The sequence below is a fragment of the Haliotis rufescens genome, unplaced genomic scaffold (assembly GCF_023055435.1).
Source record: "Haliotis rufescens isolate VD_foot unplaced genomic scaffold, xgHalRufe1.0.p SCAF_32, whole genome shotgun sequence".
In the NCBI taxonomy this organism is placed as follows: Eukaryota; Metazoa; Mollusca; class Gastropoda; order Lepetellida; family Haliotidae; genus Haliotis; species Haliotis rufescens.
In genome coordinates this window covers 5,498,447-5,522,626 of record NW_025964024.1, presented here as the reverse complement: position 1 = coordinate 5,522,626, position 24,180 = coordinate 5,498,447, and the positions used below count along the sequence as shown (strand labels likewise).

Genomic DNA, 24,180 nt, shown 5'->3' with positions numbered 1-24,180 from the left:
TCTGTGGTAAATATAGAAACCATGATAAAAACAGATTAGCGTATTTGGAGAGCTGAAAATAACAACATTACTATGTACGTAGCAGTAACGAAATGACCTTTAAGTGACGGGATATCGGTGTATAGACCACAGAAAAATAAATCGATTCGATAGGAGCATGAATTTAACTTATTGCAGGTCACAGTGCTAGCTCAATGAATGAATGTTTACAGTGGTGAGTGTTGATCTAAATGAAGCTATACTTAGATACGTTTCCAAATACTAATTATACTTTCCAAATACCATAAACTATACCAGATACTTATAATTAGTAACATACAGGCGCCTTGTTATCTAACATGACCATAGCTTGAGAAAAAGTATTGATGACAATATGTTCAAGGCAATTAAGGACTGTGCTGAATTTCAAAATATGATTTCAATGCTATCAATGTTTCGAGTACATGGGTTTTGCGTCAACTGGATAAATAAGAAAAGGGTATTCGATGGTGGTGTATTTGATTCAGGAACATTATCATAGTTGTTTTTTGGAACTTATGTTTGCAGTGTTTCATCAGCTGTTTTCAGCTTGGTATATTTTCATAACGTTTGTACTTTTTGGTCAAAACCAATTTTCAAGTGTATACGTATTATGCCAGTCAGTTTCTACATATTCAGTTTTCTGTTCGACCCCAGAAATGTGATCACCAAGTGGCCGTGGTGATGTATCTGGAATATTGGAAACAGTTCATGTAACCACAATGGTACTCCAGTTCGTTCACAATGATGGGAGCACTCAGCTTCACGTTGTTGTTGCTGTTGTTATCCTCATTATAATTAGTGGTAGTAGTAGTAGTAGTAGTAGTCGTAGTAGTAGTAGTAATAGTAGTAGTAGTAGTCGTAGTAGTAGTCGTAGTAGTAGAAGCAGGAGCAGTAAACAAGTACATTGTATATAATGTGACATGGACCTTATTATTGTTGTTATTATCATACTGTTTATTATCCTTGTAATAAGAACAATGATAATTGATAATGATAATGACAGTGACAATGACAATGACAATAACAATTATATTAATCAGCATAATAGGACTGATGACACTGCAGGGAACATCACGAGCCCCATTTGTCTCGCACCCAGACGAATCCCCTGACAACTGCCTGCAGCTGCTTCTAATCATATGGATGCTGTGTTCATAACATATCACACCAAATGGACGAATATTAAGACCAAGTTTGTCACTGACACAATACTGTAGCATATTAATAGACCCTATGAATGTATCATCAAGGTAGAATCAATACCACGAGTCTAGGTCCATGCCTCGTGTGTATACAGGTGAAGGGAGCGCGGACGTCACGTGCAGCCTTGCCACTGCTAGCCATGTGTGTCCACGGTCACAACAACAACATCACGTTGCAACTTGGTAGTGTGACCTACCTTTTGTTACGTTTAATCCATTTAAACCGAAATTCATTCAAATGCGAAACCTTAAACAAGGTTTTTGGGGACTCTTCAATTCGGACGTTCTTCAGAAATACAGTTCAATGACAATATACACGTGAAGTTCAAGAAAAGGAAGTTGGGGAACCGTGTTGATTTAAACATATTTTATTCACAAAAAGTGATTGGGATTGGGTACACGTTCTCCAACTTAGGACGCCTTCTCCCTTATTAATCTTGTGGTCTTAAAAAGATTTTTTTCAAATTCAGATTGCAGTTAAACCAAGTTTGCCATTAGTTTGTATTGGGTCATGCTTGTATATGCGCGCTTTGTTTAGGAAGAGACAATATATGCCTGGTATCTCATGTCTAGTGAGCGTGATTATAATGTGTGACGTCATTTTCTGGTGTACCCCGCCCTGATATTTCTGGAATATTGCCAAAAGCGGCGTCAAACCATACTCACTCACTCGCACGGACCAAGTCTGGGATCGAGTGGGGTTTTTTTAAGTTTGATTGTTGTTTAACGCCGCACTCAGCAATATTCCAGCTATATGACGGCGGTCTTTAAATAATCGAGTCTGGACCAGACAATCAATTGATTGACATCATGAGCATCGATCCACGCAATTGGGATACGATGTCATGCATCAACTCAGCGAGCCTGACCACCCGATCCCGTTAGTCGCCTCTTCGTCGCCATTTAGGGCAAGCATGGGTTGCCGAAGACCTATTCTGCCCCCAATCTTCAAGGGTGCCCTGTTTATGGGCACATCCTTTGTGTACGTGTAGTAGAATATAACATTGGTACTATATATACTTCTGACCGAACTGAATCATTGAATTTCCGTGAATAATGTAGTTTATTTAATGAAGAGAGGACATCATTGTGCCCTGAATCCTGAATATTTGTTTAAATCTCGTGTGACACGTGTCATTCAGTACAGCACCACACACATGCAAGAGCTATATAGTCCCTACATTAACCTTGACGCGTCGTTCACAAAATTTAGGGAGACGACATCAAACCATCAGCACCCCGATTATTTTTCTAGGTTTGTCAGCACAATATCCGTGCTCGTGGGTTTCACCGAAGTGGTACACGTCTGAGAACTACATCACTTTTGGCTTTCCTCCCACTTTAAACTGACACGCCGTGATATAACTTGAATACTGATCAAAGCGGCGTGAAACCCAATTCACTCACTCACTTATAAAACGTCATGCTCAGTCATTGTGTTCTCGGAGTTTCACATTAGGGAACAAAGCATACACGCCCGATACAAGAGTGCAAGGTTCTTAAAACTTCAAGCTCTTCATTCTAATATGTCTTTTGATAAACACTTTAAGAGCATATGTAGACAGAAGAGCCCCCTAGTTCCATATAACCCTGACTGTTTATAAACGTATCCATATTGAAGCAATGTTCTTTTCACTTTTTGACATCGAGACTGATCTGCGTAAGGCATTATTGAATGAACATTTTGTATGGCCCTTATCTGTTTTGCTATTCTCAGGTAAATTAAGGATATAAAAAAATATAGATAAAAAAGTTAAGCAACTCCTAGACGCTAAATCCAAGCAATATATGAGAATATTCTGAACTGTAGTCTTAATTATTGTTCAACAAGGCGATTACGTTGGAGATTATCTGACGGCGAAGGTTACGAATAATTGGCATGATTTATGGAGGAACGCAAAGCTGTTGGTCGTCAAAACATCAACAAATAATGAGGTGAGGTGAGGAGAAATGGGGTTAACGTCGCGTTCAGGAATATTACACTTGTATTACGTCGTGTGTGTGTGTGTGTGTGTGTGTGTGTGTGTGTGTGTGTGTGTGTGTGTGTGTGTGTGTGTGTGTGTGTGTGTGTGTGTGTGTGTGTGTGTGTGTGTGTGTGTGTGTGTGTGTGTGTGTGTGTGTGTGTGTGTGTGCTTTTACTAGTCCGGACTGATGCCGTGTGAGGTCAGCACGTGAAGATTGCGACCTGACTGGGTAGGTGACAATCCTTTGCAACAAGCACCTGTCCGACGAATTGGACGCCCACAGTCAGTTATCACCATTGAGAAAATCGACTCACATCAGCAGGTTTGAGGTCAAGGGCGATGACCGGCGCAGGGACCGTCTGGCATGGTGTTTGGCGAGACGTGGCTGGAACCTGATGAACGCAACTTCTTGTTGCATGGACCTCCTCCGTGGTCTAGTGGTAGATCGTCCGCCCGGAGAGCGGAAGGTCCGGAGTTCGATCCCCGTCCGCGTCATACCAAAAGACGTTTAAAGATTTTACTTGTTGTTACCTATCTCGCGCTCATTATTAGGGGCTAAAACAAGGACTGGTCGGCTCAGAGTCAGTATACTGTATACTGAGAGGGGTATTCATGTTAAACTGCGGCATGGTATCTCAGTGAGCTAGCACTATAAAACGGCATCGGTCCCGACTTGTACAAGCAGCCACACACACACACACACACACACAGACACACACACACACACACACACACACACACACATGCATGTACGTCTCTATAGAAGTGCAACAATCTTGGACGCGACGTAAAACCCAATTTCACCACTGCGACCTAGACATGTTAACTGGCCAGGGGATTCTGTCGAGTGATGGGTATAGGCGTCAAATCCTGGTTGCAATCGTTGTACCATATTTTCATAACCACTCACTGCCTACCATGCCGTCTACATGGACGATAACGCGATACCACGCCGTCCCCGTCAGGAGTTCCTCCATAATGAATTAGATACGCTAAGCTGATGATCTGCGGTAATATGCTTCTTCATGTTTTCCGCTTGCAATATTTCACGACGGTGGTAATGAGGAATGGTCCCCGGCTAAAGTGTACTCATGTGTATTTTGAATGAGGTTGCATGCGTGTGTGTGACAGGTCGTCTTACAATGCTCCAACATCAGTGTAATGTCTTAACTAAAGGGCAACTTCGAAAACCCATCACCTTGCGACGACAAGGAAGAGCAGGAGAAGAAAAAAAGAGAAGGGTCCACGCCCGAGTTTACGAATGACGACCGTCTATATGGCGGTGAGTGAACTGTCTGAAGTAGCGTCTACCTTGATGAAGGTGAATGCCTCTTACTCCTCAACAACACAGTGTCGGAAACGAACGTGTCTGTAAATAGCACTGAGAAAAGGCAAACATACACCACGACCGCTTCGATTGGTTGGTTGGTTTGTTGCTTAACGCCGCACTCAGCAATATTCCAGCTATATGACGGCGTTCTGTAAATAATTGTGTCTGGACCAGACAATTCTGTGATTAACATCATGAGCATCGATCAACGCAATTGGGATCAGTGACATGCATTAACTAAGTCAGCGATCCCGTTAGTCGCCTCTTAATACAAGCATAGTCGCCTTTTACGGCAAGCATGGGTTGCTGAAGACCTATTCTATCCCGGATCTTAACGGGTCACGAACCCTTAGAACGACAAGTTGCACTCCTAATTGAATTCAATCGCGACAAAGGTTGACACCATCTAAACAAAGATAGCTGAAGTGAAAATGGATGTAAAGTCTACAACATGAATCCAGACCACGATGCAATACTCTTATATTTGGGGGTATTAAACCAATGAATTGCGAGGAGAACTGCGAATCGAGGGTGAGAGAATTCATGAAACGGAAGATGGGTATTCCAGAAGTGGTTATCAGGGATGTCTCCATTCGTCACCACTCGCCCCTTTCCGTAACCTGCAAGAAGACTCGTCCCCCTATCGATGAATGTTATGTGCGAAAATACGACAAACCAATCAGAATGCGCGTATGGTTTCAAGTTCTTCGTCAAAGAATCCCCCAGGAATAATTTTTGAATTCACATATGTCTTGCATCTAAAAATATACCAAAGACACAGTTAAATGTGTTAAACCATACTGTATAATTTCGCACGTCCCGATATGCTTTAAACTGCATCTAAAATATATATAATATATGGGGGAAATGTGTGAACCATTACGCAACGAGTTGACAATTATTTTAGGTATGCCCGTTTGCGCTAAGACGGAACCCGGTCGCAAAAATGGCCACGAGAGGGGCACGAGTCCTTTTTCGGCTTGTCCCGGAATAACACGAGTTGGTCACGAATGGGATGTCTCGTGCCCATAGGCAAGGTAAAGATGATGCAACATGGAGAACAGCAATATTCCAGCAATATCACGGCGGGGGACACCAGAAATGGGCTTCACACATTGTAACCATCTGGGGAATCGAACCCGGGTCTTCGGCGTTACGACCGAACATTTTAAAAAATAAGCTATCCTACCGCCCCGATATATATTAGATGACCTAGAAGCAGAAGAATCATACCTTTAAACGTTATTCTCAAGACAGCGTGGTAAGTTAATTCCGCATATTTTCAAACTTGACCCACTTGTTCGTATAATGGATTTGTCCGTCATTTCCTTGGTCGGATTCTACTCAGGGAGTCATCGTTATTAAAATTTGGGTAAATATTTCTAAAACTTTTATCTTCATCAAAATCTTAAAAGAGGCTGTAGATAATGTTGATATCTCATATAAGAAATAAATGACTCGTGGTCGTTGTTTATCGTACAATAAAACACTGCTTGGAGAATTAGCCATGAGGGGCGCATCGAAAGTGTCTTAATTCGTAGTGGAAAGAGTCAGTGAGTTAAACATGACCGAAAAACTTGGAAAAGATTCGGCCACATAGCGACAATATGCCAGTAGACAACGTCGGAGGAACTTTGGTTTCTCCTTATTTTGAATCAAGAAAGTTTCTCATTTGCAGCACTGTAGTGGCAGGCAAGCTAAAAGTGCAGCAGACAACAGTGCACTCAGCGCCTGCAGGCTTATTATGTCGCCTCAACAATCCCCACATGTCCCTCATACACTCTTCTGCTGTGTTTCTTAATGGAATGTTAATTTAAAACGGTGATTCCCTTGGGGGTTCCGTGGATTAAGTCATAAAGACTGGGACCTGAGAGGACCGGCTTTGTCAGTGAGTGAGTGTTGTTTTATGCCGATTTGAGCAATATTACAGAAATATGACGGCGGGGGACACCAGAAATGATCTTCACACATTGTACCCATGTTGGGAATCGAAACCAGGATCTTCGGCGTGACGAGCGAACGCATTATCCACTGGTCTACCCCAACCGCCCTGCATTTACAGCAAATCCGATGAGTGGTTATTATCCAGGGTTTTAGGTCTCCATTAAATTGTGATAAATACGCCGGGCCCGTTCGCCTCCACAGTTTCGTCTGTATAACCTCTCGACTTTATACGCCGACTTTTCGCCTCGTTTTTAAACACATCTTCCCAACCCAATACAAGTACGTGAACTACTTTCCTAAGAACATCCCAGCAAGAAACAAAACCTAACAAAAAGTGAGTGAGTTGGGTTTAACGCAGCTTTGATAAAGCATTGCAGTTATATCACGGCGTGTCAGCTCACTGTGAGAGGATGCATTGTCTCAGACGTTTACCACTCCGATGAAACCCACGAGTACGGATTTGGTGCTGACAAACCTAGAAACATAATCGGGACGAACCGGGATTCGAACCCCAAATCAAAGTTTCCTGGCGTGGGTATCACATAGGGGAACTAACATGTAAAGCCCCGGGAAGAAGCACTGTTGAAGCCATGTCTACACAACAGACTACCAGCATAACATTGCAATGGTAGTAATTATAGAACTATTATAATATTTCAGTTATTATATGTCATTGTTTTATAATATTCCCCAAAATAGTCACCCCTAAAGAAACTATCCGACATTCAACTATCCGCAAACACAAGCATGACTTCCTTTCACATTGTGGATTGCTTGCATTGTGCCGTTTCCTTTTGTGTTTTCGTCTTCTCTTACGAAGGTAATCTGATTGAAAGAAGCACTCCCCTGCCAACGGTCCCGTCCTCCATTCAACATCACTGTCAGATATATTGAATGCCAAAGGCCAAAGAGATTCAAATGACATACAGTTATGAATCTTTAACCACACTCCAACACTCTGGACCGTTAAAGTTTTAAATGTCTGTTCCCTCTTGTCAATCGAGGAGACCATGCATATACGCTGGTTCCCCTGAGACCTCGGCGTCGCTCAGCCAGTGTCATTGAAGTGTCCAGCTCATAGCGTGGGTGGGTGAGAGCTCAACGAAAGGCAATCAAAAGCTATTTGAGGTCTGCGATGGTGGGTGTAGGCGGTGGCTCATCAAATAAGGGATAACTAAACTGACTGGTTGAGGAAATCCTACGGCATTCAAAGTGATCCAGGAATGTCACAGACTCAGAAGAGACAGGGGATGTCGGTCAGGCAGATGTCTTCTCCTAAGTCTTGATAATGACCCAATTATTGTGTTCACTTTCTTCAAAGCCCTAGGGATAAAATCACACACGTTCGTTTCAAACACTAAGCATATCATATGGCGCCTTTCGGTGCAGTTTATCAATTCAGAGGATTGAATGGATTAGGTTGTTGTAGTTGAGCGTATGTCATGAAGTAACTCGAACATCTGATATTCTGATCACTGTGCATAGCTGTAGGGATTCGATATCCGGTTGTCAGCGTGACGTGCGAGCGACTGGGAAAACCTACCTCAAAATTAAAATCAAAACTTCTATAAAAGCATAAAACACAAACAACAGTGTATTCCTGATTATCAGTGAAAAGATAAAAACAACGGTATCACTATGTATATCTAAATTTTTAAGTTTTAATTGAAAACTGTCACACGGATCTTCCTAAACCTGGCCCATTTCTCCAGATGTGTGCTTCTCATGGCCAGTTTGGCTTATCATAATGCTGAATATGTTTGAAATACCAGGCCTTATTTCTTTCAGTTGAAAATTGCTGACGTGACATAAAAGGCACTGGTATGTCATACACGCTGACCTGATAAGACTTACCAGGAGCAAGTCTAATTTTAGAGCCTTCACATAACTTGGAATTTGATTAGATAAACCATCACACCATATTCTACCTAACACTACCTACAGTCAAAAATCGTAAACTCGAAGTCAAAGGATAATCTATATAACAACATATCGACTGTATGGATCATATATTTTCTGTTATAAACTTCTCGCTTCAATGAAGTCCTATGCTTCTAAAAACCCGTTAAGGACCATCCAAATCTTTCACATTACTATAATTAGTCTTTAATGCCATGGTAATAATCGGGCGGTTCTGACTTTTCTTGAGTAGTATTTGGGCCACTGGTTTGCCTTTTACGCCCATTGGAATCTGTTTAGGCTGATAATTGAGACTGATTATTTTCTGGCGTTGACGGTTTATATTTATTGAATGTGATGGTAGGTTGTCACAAGGATAGTGTAGTACAAACTACCAACAGAATGTGATAAAGAACCGGTTTCCGTGGAACTTAGACAAAACCCAACATGACACAAATTCGTCTATTATTATTAACCCTGAAAGCAGGATAATTAGACTTGCAATGTATGTATTTGTTTAGAGGTGGTTGGTTTAATTTATCTTTTAGAGCGTTATAAATTAAAATTTCCAAATAACATGAAGAAAATGCTTCTTCTTTTTTTTAATTAGCTGCTGAAAATTTGCTATCATCGTCAAACACATGTAATGTTCTAAAATATATATATAAAAAAACGTCATCAACATTCATTTGTATGAATCCACAATTGATCGAGATGTTTGCACACACATTTATGCAGTGAATTCATTGATTCTTTTCATATAAATGAGGGGGTGGGGGCATGATTTTTGTCATTCATTGCTGTAAGTAAGTGGTGCGTGGAATTGGGTTTAACGTCGTGTTCTAGATTACTGTACTTATACGAAACTTATATAGCGTGTCTCCCTCTGTGTGTGTGTGTGTGTGTGTGTGTGTGTGTGTGTGTGTGTGTGTGTGTGTGTGTCTGTGTGTGTGTGTGTGTCTGTGTGTGTGTGTGTCTCTCTCTGTCTGTGTGTGTGTGTGTGTGTGTGTGTGTGTGTGTGTGTGTGTGTGTGTGTGTGTGTGTGTGTGTGTGTGTGTGTGTGTGTGTGTGTGTGTGTGTCTGTGTGTGTGCCAGGCAGGGGAACAACAAGTACCATCTTTTAACCTCCTTTGGTATGACGCGGCCGGTGATCGAACCACCGAACTTTCCGGAGGCGGTCTGTTTGATTGTGAAAAAAGGTACACCTTTACATAATAATAATCAGAAATTCCTTTGTTTTTCTCAAAACCATGTCAAGAAAGTTTGTATTAAAATAACATTGTTCCATCTGGGTTACAACACTGATTAAAGCAGTATCTTCATGCATATGAATCAGGATTTCTGCTCGGATTGGCAAAGTCAAAATAAGGTAATTTAGCCAAGAAGTTTAACCTATTAAGCTTCAGGTATATCAAGGATTTGATATTGTTCAATAATGGTCGAATAGGCAATTCTCTTCCTGATTTACTGATTTACCCTTCTCTAGAGGAAATAAAGGAGATCACCAAAACCTCCTCATCCGTTTCACATCTATATCTGTGCATAAAGAGAGACACGTGAAGATCCAGGGTAGAAAAGGTCTTAAGCAACCAATGCTTGCCGTAAAAGGCGATTATGCTTGTTGTAAGAGGCGACTAACGGGATTGGGTGGTAGGACTCGCTGACTTGGTTGATGCATGTCATCGTATCTTAAATACATAGATCGATCCTTGGGGTGTCAATCACTGGATTGTCTGGTCCATACTCGATTATTTACAGACCGCCGTCATATAGCATGAATATTGCTGAATGCGGCGTTAAACAACAAACAAACAAAACCTTAGGCGCAATTCCAACTCATGGGCGATCAATAGAAATGAGTTGTGTGTAGCGTGTGGATTTTATGATATCTTCGCTCTGTAGTGGACTGGAATGCGGCAAAGGTAATCGATAGGGGTCTTGTCTTCATTGTTCATTCACATGTAAACTAAACAGTCTCATGTCATGTTCGTGTTCACTTGATAAACATGTTTGTGTTATGAAAAAGAACGTAACGTAGCGATAGACATCAATCGCTCCAACATGGTGGTTACAAGTCGATCTGTGCTTGTAAGGCCATAACAAAGTGATAAGTTGTTCATAGGGTTTCTATGATCTATGATTCTCATAAATCTCAACCAACACATTTATTTTTTAACAACTTACAAAACACAGGCGCCCATTATGTTAAATAAATAATCAATATGTAAAGCAGTACTGTAATTCTTTTTTAAAATATATTCTATTCTTACGTTCTACTGACTTATGAAACATATTGAAAATCAGTTCAACATGTCTTTTTTGAGAGGCATTTAGAAGTTACTAAGTAAGGATAAGATATATATATATTACAATTAGGAGCGTTGTTTCGGTGTAGGTTCTATCAAGGAAGTCATAACGGTGTTAGAACCTACACCGAAACGTTGCTCCTAATTGTAATAAAGAAGTTGTTCATCCATATACTAGTATCTAATCCTTACTTAGTTCAACATGTCGTTCTTTGTGACGTTGATCATGGCATCAATCTCAAGCTTTCCCTGTACAGATATCATTGTTTACCAGTCGCCAGGCTACACCTGGAATATTGCTGACGTCAGAGTAAAACGCATAGTAGTTTTTATCCTTATCAGGAAGTAAAAATGATTAATGAGTACCACGTCAGAATATTCACTGGTTTGTAATTAATATCATTTGTTTTCCGGGAGCTATTCGTTATATATTCTCCATCTGTGACTATCTTGCATAGCTTCCTGCTTACGTGCAAGCGCTTAGTGTAAATATATAAATTATTTAACTAATGCAACGTTTTTGTGCCACGTGTTCAACTTCAATATGAAACCACTTAATAAAGGTGAACGTCAAACCAATACATATCTCGAAACTAACCTGGAACACATATATGATGTTAAACAATATACTTCTACAGAATGAAATACAAACACATGCTTTAAACACCGGATTTCCAGCCGACCGGTGACCCTTTAAACACGTGTTGTGTAAGTGACAACAAAGTTTGCCATTCAGATCGCGAGCAGGAATGAATTGTCATTTATTGGCTTTCGAACCAATCAAAAAGCACATTGTCTCGTGACCAAATGACGTCATGAACACGTGACATCTGAATGGATGAATTAATATTTAATAGCAGGAATGCTCCGTTGGTCTTGTGGTAGTTTTCCGATGTCTGTGTTAAGTGCATACTCAAAAGTATGATCAGACTTCAGTCAATAACGAATGAAGAATGAACTTGTTGGCAATAGTGAAATGATTTGAAAACACCATCTGCTGAAGCTGCAGCTATATTGAACTTTAAGATACTAGCTTTATGTTCATAACTTTTCGCCCGTTGATAACATTGGTGCGCATGTACGTGGTTATTACAGGGCACGTTATGAAAGGGTAGGGGCACGGGTGGCCGAGTCGTCTAAGGCGCCGCGATTCGCTGTGCAGTGTTGCGTCCCTTGGGCTCGCCAGAAAACTATGATTGTGGGTTCGAATCCCGGTTCGCCCCGATTATGTTTCTAGGTTTGTCAGCACCATACCCGTGCTCGTGGGTTTCACCGTAGTGGTAAACGTCTGAGACATGCATCACTTCGGATCATCCTCCCACATTAAGCTGACACGCCGCGATATAACTGTAATACTGTTAAAAGCGGCGTTAAACCAAACTCACTCACTCTGAACGGCTATCTCATTCATATCATGCCCTCTGTCAAATAGCACAGAACAGCATTTTGGTAACAAAATGTAAACTTCCGGACAAAAGAAATTTACACTTGAAAAGTGGATTTGACCAAAAAATTACAAACGTTATCAAAACGTTACTTATCTGAACACAGTCGGCGAAACACTGCAAACTTAATGTCCTAAGCTCAGCTTTGATACCCGCATCAAATACATCACCATCGAATAACCATTTCTTGTTCGTTTCATTCTTAGCTACATCTAACGTGGGTGTATATAATACTTTCTTTTGCCCGGTTCAGTATAAACATGATCACTTTGACAATAGTTCATGTTAATTGAAGTATTCACTTAGGTTGGACAAAAAAATATTGAACTGTACAATACGTTCTTTGAAGTGTTCCATATCTGCTCAGTATTGCAAGGACGACTCCTACTCTACGTCAGATGTCTACAAACCCTAGACCATGCGTTGATCAATGCTCAAACTTCAAATGCCGTTGTTATGAATTACATTTCTCGACTTGACATATCAGAATCATCAGAGCCTGTGAATTTTGCATTATAAAAGAATTTATGTAATTGTAAACATGGCTTCATTCCCTACGAGAGGTAATTGTTTGTGCTGCTCGATTTGACAACCCACTTTATGTACAGCCGTAGCAAGCTAAAAAATCGATAAAGACATATCCGCATGCAGCGACCATAGTTCATAACGCCTGGTCGTTATAGCCATCGCTAGTTGATTTATTATTACATATTGTTTTGACATTGTTATTATACTAGTGAAAACTAGTAACCTGACCTCCAATATTTCTTCGGTATGTAACATTTTTCTTAATTAATATTTAAGCATAGTCATTTGTTTTAAAATGTTGACAATATTATCTAAAGCAGCCTTTAGCATCTGTCGACTACTGATCCATAACAAGCTACTTATGAACAACAACAAATATTTGAAAAAACGGAATGTACATTAATAATTGTGAAAATGGAGTTATTATAATATCAATAAAACTTACCTGTGGTGTAAAAGCCTTCTGCGTGACAGTCTTCAGTGATAGGAAAACAGTTGCACCTATATAAATGATAAGGAAATGTGAACATTCAAGTGTAAAGGACAGTTTATATACAACCAACGTGTCAATCAGCCCCACATCTATTACCGTGGGTGTGGGCGTGGATCAATTGACGATGCTCTGCGGGGAGAGACTCCGACCTTTAAATATGCAAAGTTTTCTGAACAAGCAATTTAAATGTACACGTACACGTGTTGGCATTGGTGAAAGGGATTTTTTAAAATTTACCGTGCCCAAATACAACTTGTAATTAAATACATTGGGCGTCGTTATTGTGTGCAGATCGGATGTCCCAAGTCTGACTTTCTATTTCACGCTGTGATATAACTGGAATACAGCTCAAAGCGCCATTAAACGCAACTCAGTTACTACTTTATATTTCCTTTACTTTCACTTTCAATTTTGACCTGACATTCGCCAATTATCAACAATTGCTATGAACAATTTCATATAAATATGCGGTCACAAGTGGATTTTTTCAGCATTGAGAATCATGGATGTTCGACGATTTTGAGACTCTTAAATTCTCGAATAGTAACTTACGAAGATGCAGCTGGTGTGTTATAACAGGCCATTTATTTTGAGCATATTTCCACACCACACAGGGGCATGCCCAAGGCGCTGTTATTACCGCGTTCATGGATCAGTGTGCACTCAACAATCATTCTCCGCTCCCTAGGGAGTACAAACACAGGCTGCCTGTTAGGCCAGATTTTCATCTCATCCTACCGGGTACCCATTCACTGCTGGGTGGACAGAGGCACATTTCGCACAAAGGCACTTGCCAAAGGAGACAACACTTGTGTTACATTCGCTTATGGGGACAGGACCGAAGCCCAGGAAGCTCTCAAGAGCCATTGGGTACAATGTGTGAAGGCCATGTTCCGGTGTCCAATGCCGTGATTTTGCTGATATATTGCTAAAAGATGCGTAAAACCATACCCACTCACTTAGGAGCCAAGCTACCGAACGCGGTAACCCTTCCCAGGACTCTGCGCGACCGACGATTATTAATCACACCTGATTTGTGACCTGTGTGCTCTGTGTAGGACCACGAGCCACCACATGTTCTAGAAATGAATAGTTGGGTTTATATATTACAAAATATATCCTGTGTGGACAATTTGCACGGCAACTCGGCTGAAAACACACTTCGAGAACGAAGCCCTTAAGCTCCGATTCCCACATGACGTCAGAATCGTCATGACATGACGTCTGTTGTCACAATCCAAAAACTAATGGTTGTCATGATCGACCCATCAATTCCACCAAATTTATTGCTCTTCTCTGACGGAAATAGATGTGGTTTCTATATACAGTGACCGATATCACGGAAAGCATTCAATTCAATTCAGACATCTTGTGTGTATCGTGTTGCCTAGGAACGGCTATTTACATATATGTAACAAGATACATCACGTTTTTACGGTACTTCTCAGTATACACACACTATCATTATACACAAACTTGGAAAAAACAGACAACAAAGTCTGATTTGGGTCTTACTGTGATTTGTATTCAATTTTCGATAAAAACACTTTGCCAACGTTTCCCTGTCACAGGTGTCAAAGGCGGCACAATTCGATGTGCAGAGTTGCGTCCCTTAGACATATCAGACACTTATGATCGTGGCTTCGAAACCCGGTTCGCCCAATGATAATACCTATAACTATGGGTTCGAATCCCGGTTCGCCCCGATTATGTTTCTAGATTTGTCAGAACCATACCAGTGCTCGTTGGTTTCAAAGCGGCATTAAACCCAACTCACTCACTCACTCCAATGAAACAACTTTAACCCGTTATGTCGTATCTTTAAGACGATGTAGCTTTATATTTCATAATCGTTACTCCTCCTGTTTCCAACAACGGATGACTGGAGTTCTCACGTTTCCGGTTTACCCTTTTTGCCGTGTCACGTGGTGTCATCATTGATCTTTCTGTGATCCATTCATGTTTTCATTGATTTTTCTGTGATCCATTCATGTATTATTCACCGCTATTTTGCTCAATGGAATCTGTAGCGGCAGATAATCGAGACGTTATGACGTTTTGTATGAATCGTATCACCATAATATCGTCAAACTTGGGGATATTGCCATCCCATTGCACACTGGTAATGTCATTAAATGCGGTTATGTTGTGCTTCTCAACAGTCACAAAAGATTTGAGTCCCTTTAAAAACATATTTTGTGTCTGCAATCTAAGTATAACTATTTAATAGTTAACCCTTATCATAGACAACGGATCAGTTTTATATGTGGTATTAATGACAATGTTTAGAACTCGACAGAAAATTGGCCCAGATCAGTCAGGGTGGCTTCACTTTAATACGAGTAACTTAATAACGTATATAATAATTCATTAATGGAGAAATAAAAAACAAATACGATAATGGTAGGACGTTGCTTTTGACTACAAAGGCTAATGTAATCTATGGAAGCGTGTAAGTGCCACATTCTGAAAATGATAATTTACGTAGATGATACTACTCACATTTACGTCGATAATTCTTTCATCTACGAATATGATAGTGTAATCTACGTAGAAGAAAGTATCGCCTAATATCATTGTCTGAGTAGCAATACTCACGATAATAATACCAAATACGTAGATCAAAGTATCATCTTCGTATCGAGTCTTTGAAGGGCATGTAGAAGCGATAGACATAAGAACGAGAATTTATGGATGTCAACTTCTTTTTTATGAGGAAACAACGTTTCGGATTATATACTTACTCCTTCATCAGGTAAATGGGTGCTATGGAGCAGAGAGCATATATATGTACATGTAAGAACAACAACAAAAATAAGATAACAAAGGTGGAAGTATATACGTAGATGTAAGTTACATATACTTTGATGTAACTATCATATACTTAGATGTAAGTACCATATACGTAGATGTAAGTATTATATACGCAGATGTGAGTATCATATACGTAGATGTGAGTATCATATACGTAGATGCGAGTATTATATACGTAGATGTGAGTATTATATACGTAGATGCAAGTATCATATACGTAGATGCGAGTATCATATACGTAGATGCGAGTATCATATACGCAGATGCAAGTATCATAAACGTAGATGCGAGTATCATATACGTAGATGCGAGTATCATATACGTAGATGTGAGTATCATATACGTGGAAGTGAGTATCATATACGTAGATGCGAGTATCATATACGTAGATGTGAGTATCATATACGTAGATGTAAGTATCATATACGTAGATGGTATTTTGGGGGAATGTAGCAATGGTACTCTTCCATAGAGTATGGAGGGATTGATTTTAGATTTAACGGCTGAGTTATTACATGTCTTTTTTCTGTCAACCTGCCATTATTTTTCGTGAATAGGGCCTTCCCCGTGCTGAATCAATTTTCCATTGTTAAGAATCACATGCGTGGGAGTATTGGGGTTCAACCTTCACTGGTGAATTAAAGATAGATGGGTTTGTCTGAATGAACGTCTGGTATGCCATTGTTAAGTATACAGACACGTGGCCTTGTCAACGTGCAAATACTTCAACACAAAAGAAACGCAACATGCAGGTTTATTCGTTGTGCTTTTATCAATACGTTTGCATAAGACGTAAAACCCTGCCCACAGACGCCTGGTAATAAACTATTGACGCTTGAAGGTTATATGGAAATTTGCATGTTATATAAGTGGTGAAGCCGAGTGACTGTTGTCGAACGCCGCGCATTCCAGCTACATCGAGGCGGAAGGCACAAGACATGGGCTTCACATATCGTACTAGTGTACACGTTGTATAATGTCGGGGATCGAAGCCGGGCCTTATTGCGTGACGAGCAAAATTCATTTTTGCTTCTGTAAATTCACTGACACAAGTATGTCAACATTTATTTCTCTTGACATAATTCCCGATATGTCCGCGTGGGAGGTTAGCCAGGTGTGACTAGGCCACAAGTCCTGGCGCACGAGGTTTCCTTGTTATATAAATTGGTATTTTCAGTTTACATAGCCTGTGATAGCCTGACAAAAATCTCTGTATTGATATCGTTCAAATTCCTAATTCCTACATATCTTATTTCTACATTTCAATTCCTACATTACCATGGGACTTTTTCCCAGGGTCGAAGGGTTCGAGACAATGAGGTTCGACTACTTGCTCAAAGAGGTCAATTTATATTTTGGAATGATTCACAGGTATGTTTCGCGAACACCTGGTGTCATCACTGATTTTTAGTGATTCGTTTTCATCGCACTTTTTTCCCTAAAATAAAAAAACAATACAATCTGTTTCGATGGAGAATCGTCTCTGGCATTGACGTTTTATGTTATTATCAGCTCCAGCTTCCAAGAATTTATTATAGAATGCATTGAGATTTATAGGTGGGTGGGGACATTAATAACCGTTACTCATGATAAATCTAAACTGTTACGTTTCGAAATGACATCACTGTACATCATGGGTGCAGGTTATGGGGTTTAACGCAACCACGCATGTTGGTGAACTTCAGAATCTGTGTTCCCTCCATTATACAATTTCCCCTGGTTCCTGCGTCAATAATTACATAAAATACAGTAAATCTTGAATTATTGCGTCTCCAAAATAATACCACTGCTGACCCCTAGCCCAAAATTCGACTAAATATTAACAGTGAGGGAGTATGGTTTTACGCCGCTTTTAGCAATATTCCAGCAATATCACGGCGGGGGACACCAGAAATGGGTTTCACACATTGTACCAATGTGGGGAATCGAACCCGGGTCTTCGGCGTGACGAGCGAACGCTTTCACCACTAGGCTACTTGACCGCCTCAAAATATTAATACGATTAATGGGCGCATGTCAATGAATATGTACTGTCTGTGTCATTCATGATGTTTCAAAAGTACATTGCTGGCGTAGATTTGGCGCCTATTCATAATTAATTAATAGTCCGGGTTGAACATATTGTTGACGTAGTATGTGTTACAAAGATACATTCATGCTTGTTTGTTATGGGGGAGATGTGATACACAGTATGACTGTCGTCTTTGAGAAGCGTTTCAAATTGCATCCAATCATAAAAAAAAATACACGGCACAGGTATGTATACAAGGCGTAACATCGTTTTTAGGAGTGGGGTGGGGAGAGGTAACGATTAGCTTGTCACTCTGAAGGCCCGGGTTTGATTTCCAACACGGGTACAATGTGAAGCACAATTCGGACGTCCCACGCCGTGCTATTGCTTAAATATTGCTTCATATACGACACAATTACGTTCAATTCACCACACGGTTACAATGTGTGAAGTACATTACCGACGTCCTACGCCGTGCTATTGCTTAAATATTGCTTCATATACGACATTATTTCGAAATCATTCACTCCACTGAATGCAGATGGCATGGATGTCGATAACGTCCAGGAAGCAGGTGACACTGCCTTCACCATCATGTCGGTTGTTGTTGGGGAAACGCCCGATATGCCGCAAGTATTTTACGTTAACCACTTTGGTGAACGCCAAAGGCAAACAAACGTTGACAAATCAAAGATTATAATGGTGAATCTGGGATTTTAGCCCACAATCATCGGATCCTGGCACGACTAAGGGACGCAACTCTTTATCACCTCACCTGTTCTGTTACGATAATCATAACATTTGACCTAGTATTTGATTCATAACGTATTAATTGCGTAGATCGATGCTCATGATATTAATCACTGAATTGTCTGGTCCAGACTCGATTATTTACAGACCGCCGTCATATAGATGGAATACTGCTGAATGCATCGCTAAACATCAAACAAACAAACAAAAACTGACTGAGCGGCATTGCCCAGTATGACGTTATTGAAATTGTCCATATTTTTCTTCATTTTTTTTCGGTTCATGAGTCAATATTTATCTATTGCCAATGTCCTTGTGGCATACATTTGAATTGAGTAATATGACATTATGTAAGGGCGTTTACTGAGAACCGGCATTAACGTGATCGAATTGATTGCCAAGAATTTCAGCGTCTCTCGATACATCTATGCATACATTGTTTCATATACTATAAAATAACTGTTAAATGCTGGGTAAATATAGACGCCAATCCACATAAACCATCTGTCAGGCAACAGGTGTGACCCGCATTGAGATGTTCACCTTGCTGTATCCAAATGACTGATTACAACCAGGCACGTGATGACCAGGCCAGAACAAGCTGATTATGTGTTCTTCAAAACCTACATTAATGTTTGATTGTTAATTCTCAGCATGATTGGTATATACAGGTAAGTTCCAAATACTCCCTGTCAATGAAATAAGGGTACGACCTTTCAATAACGTAGGGGCACTATCCACCAATAAAATAGGACAACCCCTCGATAACCTGGGGGTGCTATCGGCCATAAAATAGTGGTACGACCTGCCAGTGAAATAGGGATGCTAACTGACAATACAATAGGGTTAATTCCTGTCAATAAACAAGGGATACCACATGTGTAACTGTCAATACAAAAGGGATACTTCCTGTCAATACAATGGGGTACAGCCTGTCAATACAGTAGGGTACAGCCTGTTAATAAAATAGGGTACTGCCTGTCAATACAGTAGGGTACCGCCTGTCAATACAGTAGGGTACTGACAGTCAATACAAAAGGGGTACTGCCTGTCAATACCATAGGGTACTGCCTGTCAGTACAGTAGGGTACATCCTGTCAAAACAATAGGGTACTGACTGGCAATACAGTAGGGTACTGACTGGCAATACGAAAGGGGTACTGCCTGTCAATACCGTAGGGTACAGTCTGTCAATATATTAGGGTACTGCCTGTCAATACAGTAGGGTACTGCCTGTCAATACAGTAGGGTACTGCCTGTCAATACAGTAGGGTACTGCCTGTCAATACAGTAGGGTACTGCCTGTCAAAACACTAGGGTACTGCCTGTCAATAGAGTAGGGTACTGCCTGTCAATACAAAAGGGGTAATGCCTGTCAATACAGTAGGGTACTGCCTGTCAATAAAATAGGGTACTGCCTGTAAATACAATAGGGTACAGCCTGTCAATACAATAGGGTTGTACCTGTCAATACAATAGGGTTCTGCCTGTCAATACAGTAGGGTACTGCCTGTCAATACAAAAGGTGTACTACCTGTCAATACAGTAGGGTACTGCCTGTCAATACAAAAGGTGTACTACCTGTCAATACAAAAGGTGTACTACCTGTCAATACAAAAGGTGTACTACCTGTCAATTCAATAGGAGTACTGCCTGTCAATACAATAGGAGTACTGGCTGTCAATACAATAGGGTACTGCCTGTCAATACAATAGGGTACTGCCTGTCAATACAGTGGGGTACTGCCTGTCAATACAAAAGGTGTACTTCCTGTCAATACAAAAGGTGTACTGCCTGTCAATACAATAGGAGTACTGCCTGTCAATACAATAGGGTTCTGCCTGTCAATACAGTAGGGTACTGCCTGTCAATATAGTAGCGCACTGCCTGTCAATACAATAGGGTACTGCCTGGCAATACAATAGGAGTACTGGCTGTCAATACAATAGGGTACTGCCTGTAAATACAATAGGAGTACTGGCTGTCAATACAATAGGGTACTGCCTGTCAGTACAATAGGGTACTGCCTGTCAATATAGTAGGGTACTGCCTGTCAATACAATAGGGTACTGCCTGTCAATACAGTAGAGTACTACCTGTCAATACAACAGGGGTATAGCATGTCAATACAATAGGGTACTACTTGTCAATACAAAATGGTACTACTTGTCATTACAATAGGGGTATAACATGTCAATACAATAGGGTACTAACTGTCAATACAATAGGGGTATAGCATGTCAATACAATAGGGTACTACTTGTCAATACAAAAGGGTACTACTTGTCATTACAATAGGGGTATAACATGTCAATACAATGGGATACTACTTGTGAATACAATAGGGTACTACTTGTCAATACAATAGGGGTATAACATGTCAATACAATAGGGTACTACTTGTCAATACAATAGGGTACTGCCTGTCAGTACAATAGGGTACTGCCTGTCAATATAGTAGGGTACTGCCTGTCAATACAATAGGGTACTGCCTGTCAATACAGTAGAGTACTACCTGTCAATACAACAGGGGTATAGCATGTCAATACAATAGGGTACTACTTGTCAATACAAAATGGTACTACTTGTCATTACAATAGGGGTATAACATGTCAATACAATAGGGTACTAACTGTCAATACAATAGGGGTATAGCATGTCAATACAATAGGGTACTACTTGTCAATACAAAAGGGTACTACTTGTCATTACAATAGGGGTATAACATGTCAATACAATGGGATACTACTTGTGAATACAATAGGGTACTACTTGTCAATACAATAGGGGTATAACATGTCAATACAATAGGGTACTACTTGTCAATACAATAGGGTACTACTTGTCAATACAATAGGGTACTGCTTGTCAATACAAAAGGGTACTACCTCTCAATACAATAGAGGTACAACATGGCAATACAATAGGGTACTACTTGTCAATACAATAGGGTACAACCTGTCAATACAATAGGGGTATAACATGTAAATACAATAGGGTAATATCTGTCGACAAAATAGGGGTTCTTTCGTTCAGTAAAAGAGGAGCGCTACCTGTCAATATATCTTGGTACTACCTGTCAATATGTTTTTTTGTTTAACGCCGCACTCAGCAATTTTCCAGCTATATGACGACTGTCTGTAAATAACCGAGTCTTACGACAAGCGAAGTCGCTTTATACGGCAAGCATAGGTTGCTTAAGACCCATTATACCCCGACCTTCATGGGTCACGTGTCAATAAACCAGTGGTACTATCTGACAATAATCTAGGGGCACGGGAGGCAAGCGGCCTAAAGCTGATAGTAAGTATCCGAAGGCAAAAGCACTCGCGAATAATTGACCCATTCAGTCACATCGATTACGGTTGAAAGGCTCAACAAATGTTTCAGGGCGATCATGTCCTCTGAGGTGTCGTCACTCACGCCGCAGATTTGTGTCCCTTAGAAGTGACCTGATCGCGGGTTCAAATCCCAAGTTCGCCATGATACGAACCAACATAGAATGGAAATCTAACTCCATTCAGATGTGCCCCAATTCCCCGTGATTTGCGTCCCGTGTCGTGGTTCTGAGTTAGAATTCCCAAATTCTCCCCGTGTCGGATCCTTGGTTTGACAACACTCCTTTTCTCGTGAGTTTCGCGTGGTGAACATCAACGACAAATGGCACAATACGTTTCCCATTAAGCTGACACGCCGTGATTACTATAGTAATGTTGAATGCTTTGTCAAACCGAACTCACTCAACTCATGACATTTAACTTTTGCATAGGTGAATTAATGAACTGTTCGAGCTTCAATATATACACGCACAAAATGCAGTTTGTTTAATGCTCCGCGAATTTATCTGACCCGAAAGGCCAGAACATCTTCGACTTGTGCCTCCAGGCAATTCAGTTGAAATGCGGGGGTTGCATAACAATGAATAAACCCTCAAACACGTTTGACGTATGATTTCATCCAGCAGTCGCGTTTACCTACACAAGTGTGCTATTTTGATCAGAAATTCCAAATTACGCCTATCCTTGGAAGGGCTACTAAAATGGGTCTTTTTACTACCAATAAGGAAGTTAGGCCAAGTACATGTAGTTCTAAGCCTTTGAATGGTGTGCAATAAAAATATGTAACGGCCTGTCGGCGCAAGTCAAACTTCGATTTGTTTATTGCTATTCTCTATCTCGCTTTTACTGCCTGTCTGGCTGCTTCAGTATCATAATACTCGATCCTAATTTCAAGTAACAATAACGGCCTCTGATTGAAACAGATGATTTCAGGCCGCATCACCACAGAAGCTAATACATGTAGAAAGGTTTTTCTTTCTCAGGAGGCATTTTGACATAAAGGACTGTACAATGAATGGTAAGTGCTGAGTAAAACTAAACCCTGGAATCCTTGCTTATTTACAATAGAATGATAAAAACAACGCCGTTATAACCATAACTACAGGTGACCTTGATCTACGTTCCAAACGGGCTTATGCGAGGTTCGAGATAAACAGAATGGCGAAATAAGACAATAGTGCTGATGATTACTGTCAGGACGTTATGTCGTCTTAGCGATACATCGAGTTGTACGAGTTCGAGACAAGCGGAGTAGCGAGTGCCGATGGGGACTGAGGTCACTGCTTCTCAACAGGCAATTTTGTGAAAGCAGGACAATTTAATTTTTTTGTCATCGTATTCCAATTGTCTAGATCGATTTTCATGATGTCAATCACTGGATTGTCTGGTCCAGACTCGAATATTTACAGACAGTCGTCGTATAGCTGGAACGTTGCTGAGTGCGGCGTTAAACAACTAACAAACAAACAAACAAACAAACAAACAAAACACTCAACCCATCGATTTTCTTCGTATTTCAAATGATTGGTCGCTAATGACATCGCGTACGTAAAAAATACCTTTGAAATAAATCATATTAAGTAAGATTTCCATAATAATTATACATTAAATATAATAACTAACCTTTAGAAGAAAAGTGACGGCACTTGAACTTCTTTAGCGCACACTAAACATTTAATCACAAATATTTGTCTTTTATAACGAAGGTGGATGACGCCTCGGCCATGAATATTGGGCAACAACAGAAACAGTTTTGTTTACTTGTGTTGTTGGCAAACATCACGCGTTCCATTCATGGATGACATAGGACTGTGTAATTAATCCGATATGGTGATCAAAATACGCACCAACAATATCATGGTCACATGGTATTTCGAAATACCAACTTTGGATACAAAGCCTTTTGTGCATGCCCAGCAGTGGAAATAGTTGACAATGGAGAACGTGACCATACTATTTGTTAATCAGATTAGAAGGAATATGCGAGTAGACGATAAACAATACCTGGGTGCCGGTGCACTAGAACTTGCTGATCTTGCTCTGGCTGAAGTAAACGAGCGTACGTATTTATTGTAACCATAGTGTACTTGTTGTGTCTTTGTCGTGTGAAAAATATTGACCATAATAGATTTGTG

The 24,180-nt window shown here is 40.4% G+C and overlaps 1 protein-coding gene across 1 annotated transcript in view; it reads right to left on the bottom strand.

Moving 5' to 3' along the window:
• The window catches only part of LOC124147687 (cytochrome P450 10-like), a 49,332-nt gene extending 25,590 nt beyond the window's left edge, over positions 1-23,742 (bottom strand). Inside the window, exons 1-2 of the mRNA XM_046518415.2 lie at positions 23,669-23,742; positions 13,085-13,140 (exon numbers count right to left, since the gene is read on the bottom strand). The gene's annotated coding sequence lies outside the window, so the exon portion shown is untranslated. The remainder of the gene's footprint in view (positions 1-13,084; positions 13,141-23,668) is intronic.
• Positions 23,743-24,180: the final 438 nt, after the last annotated feature.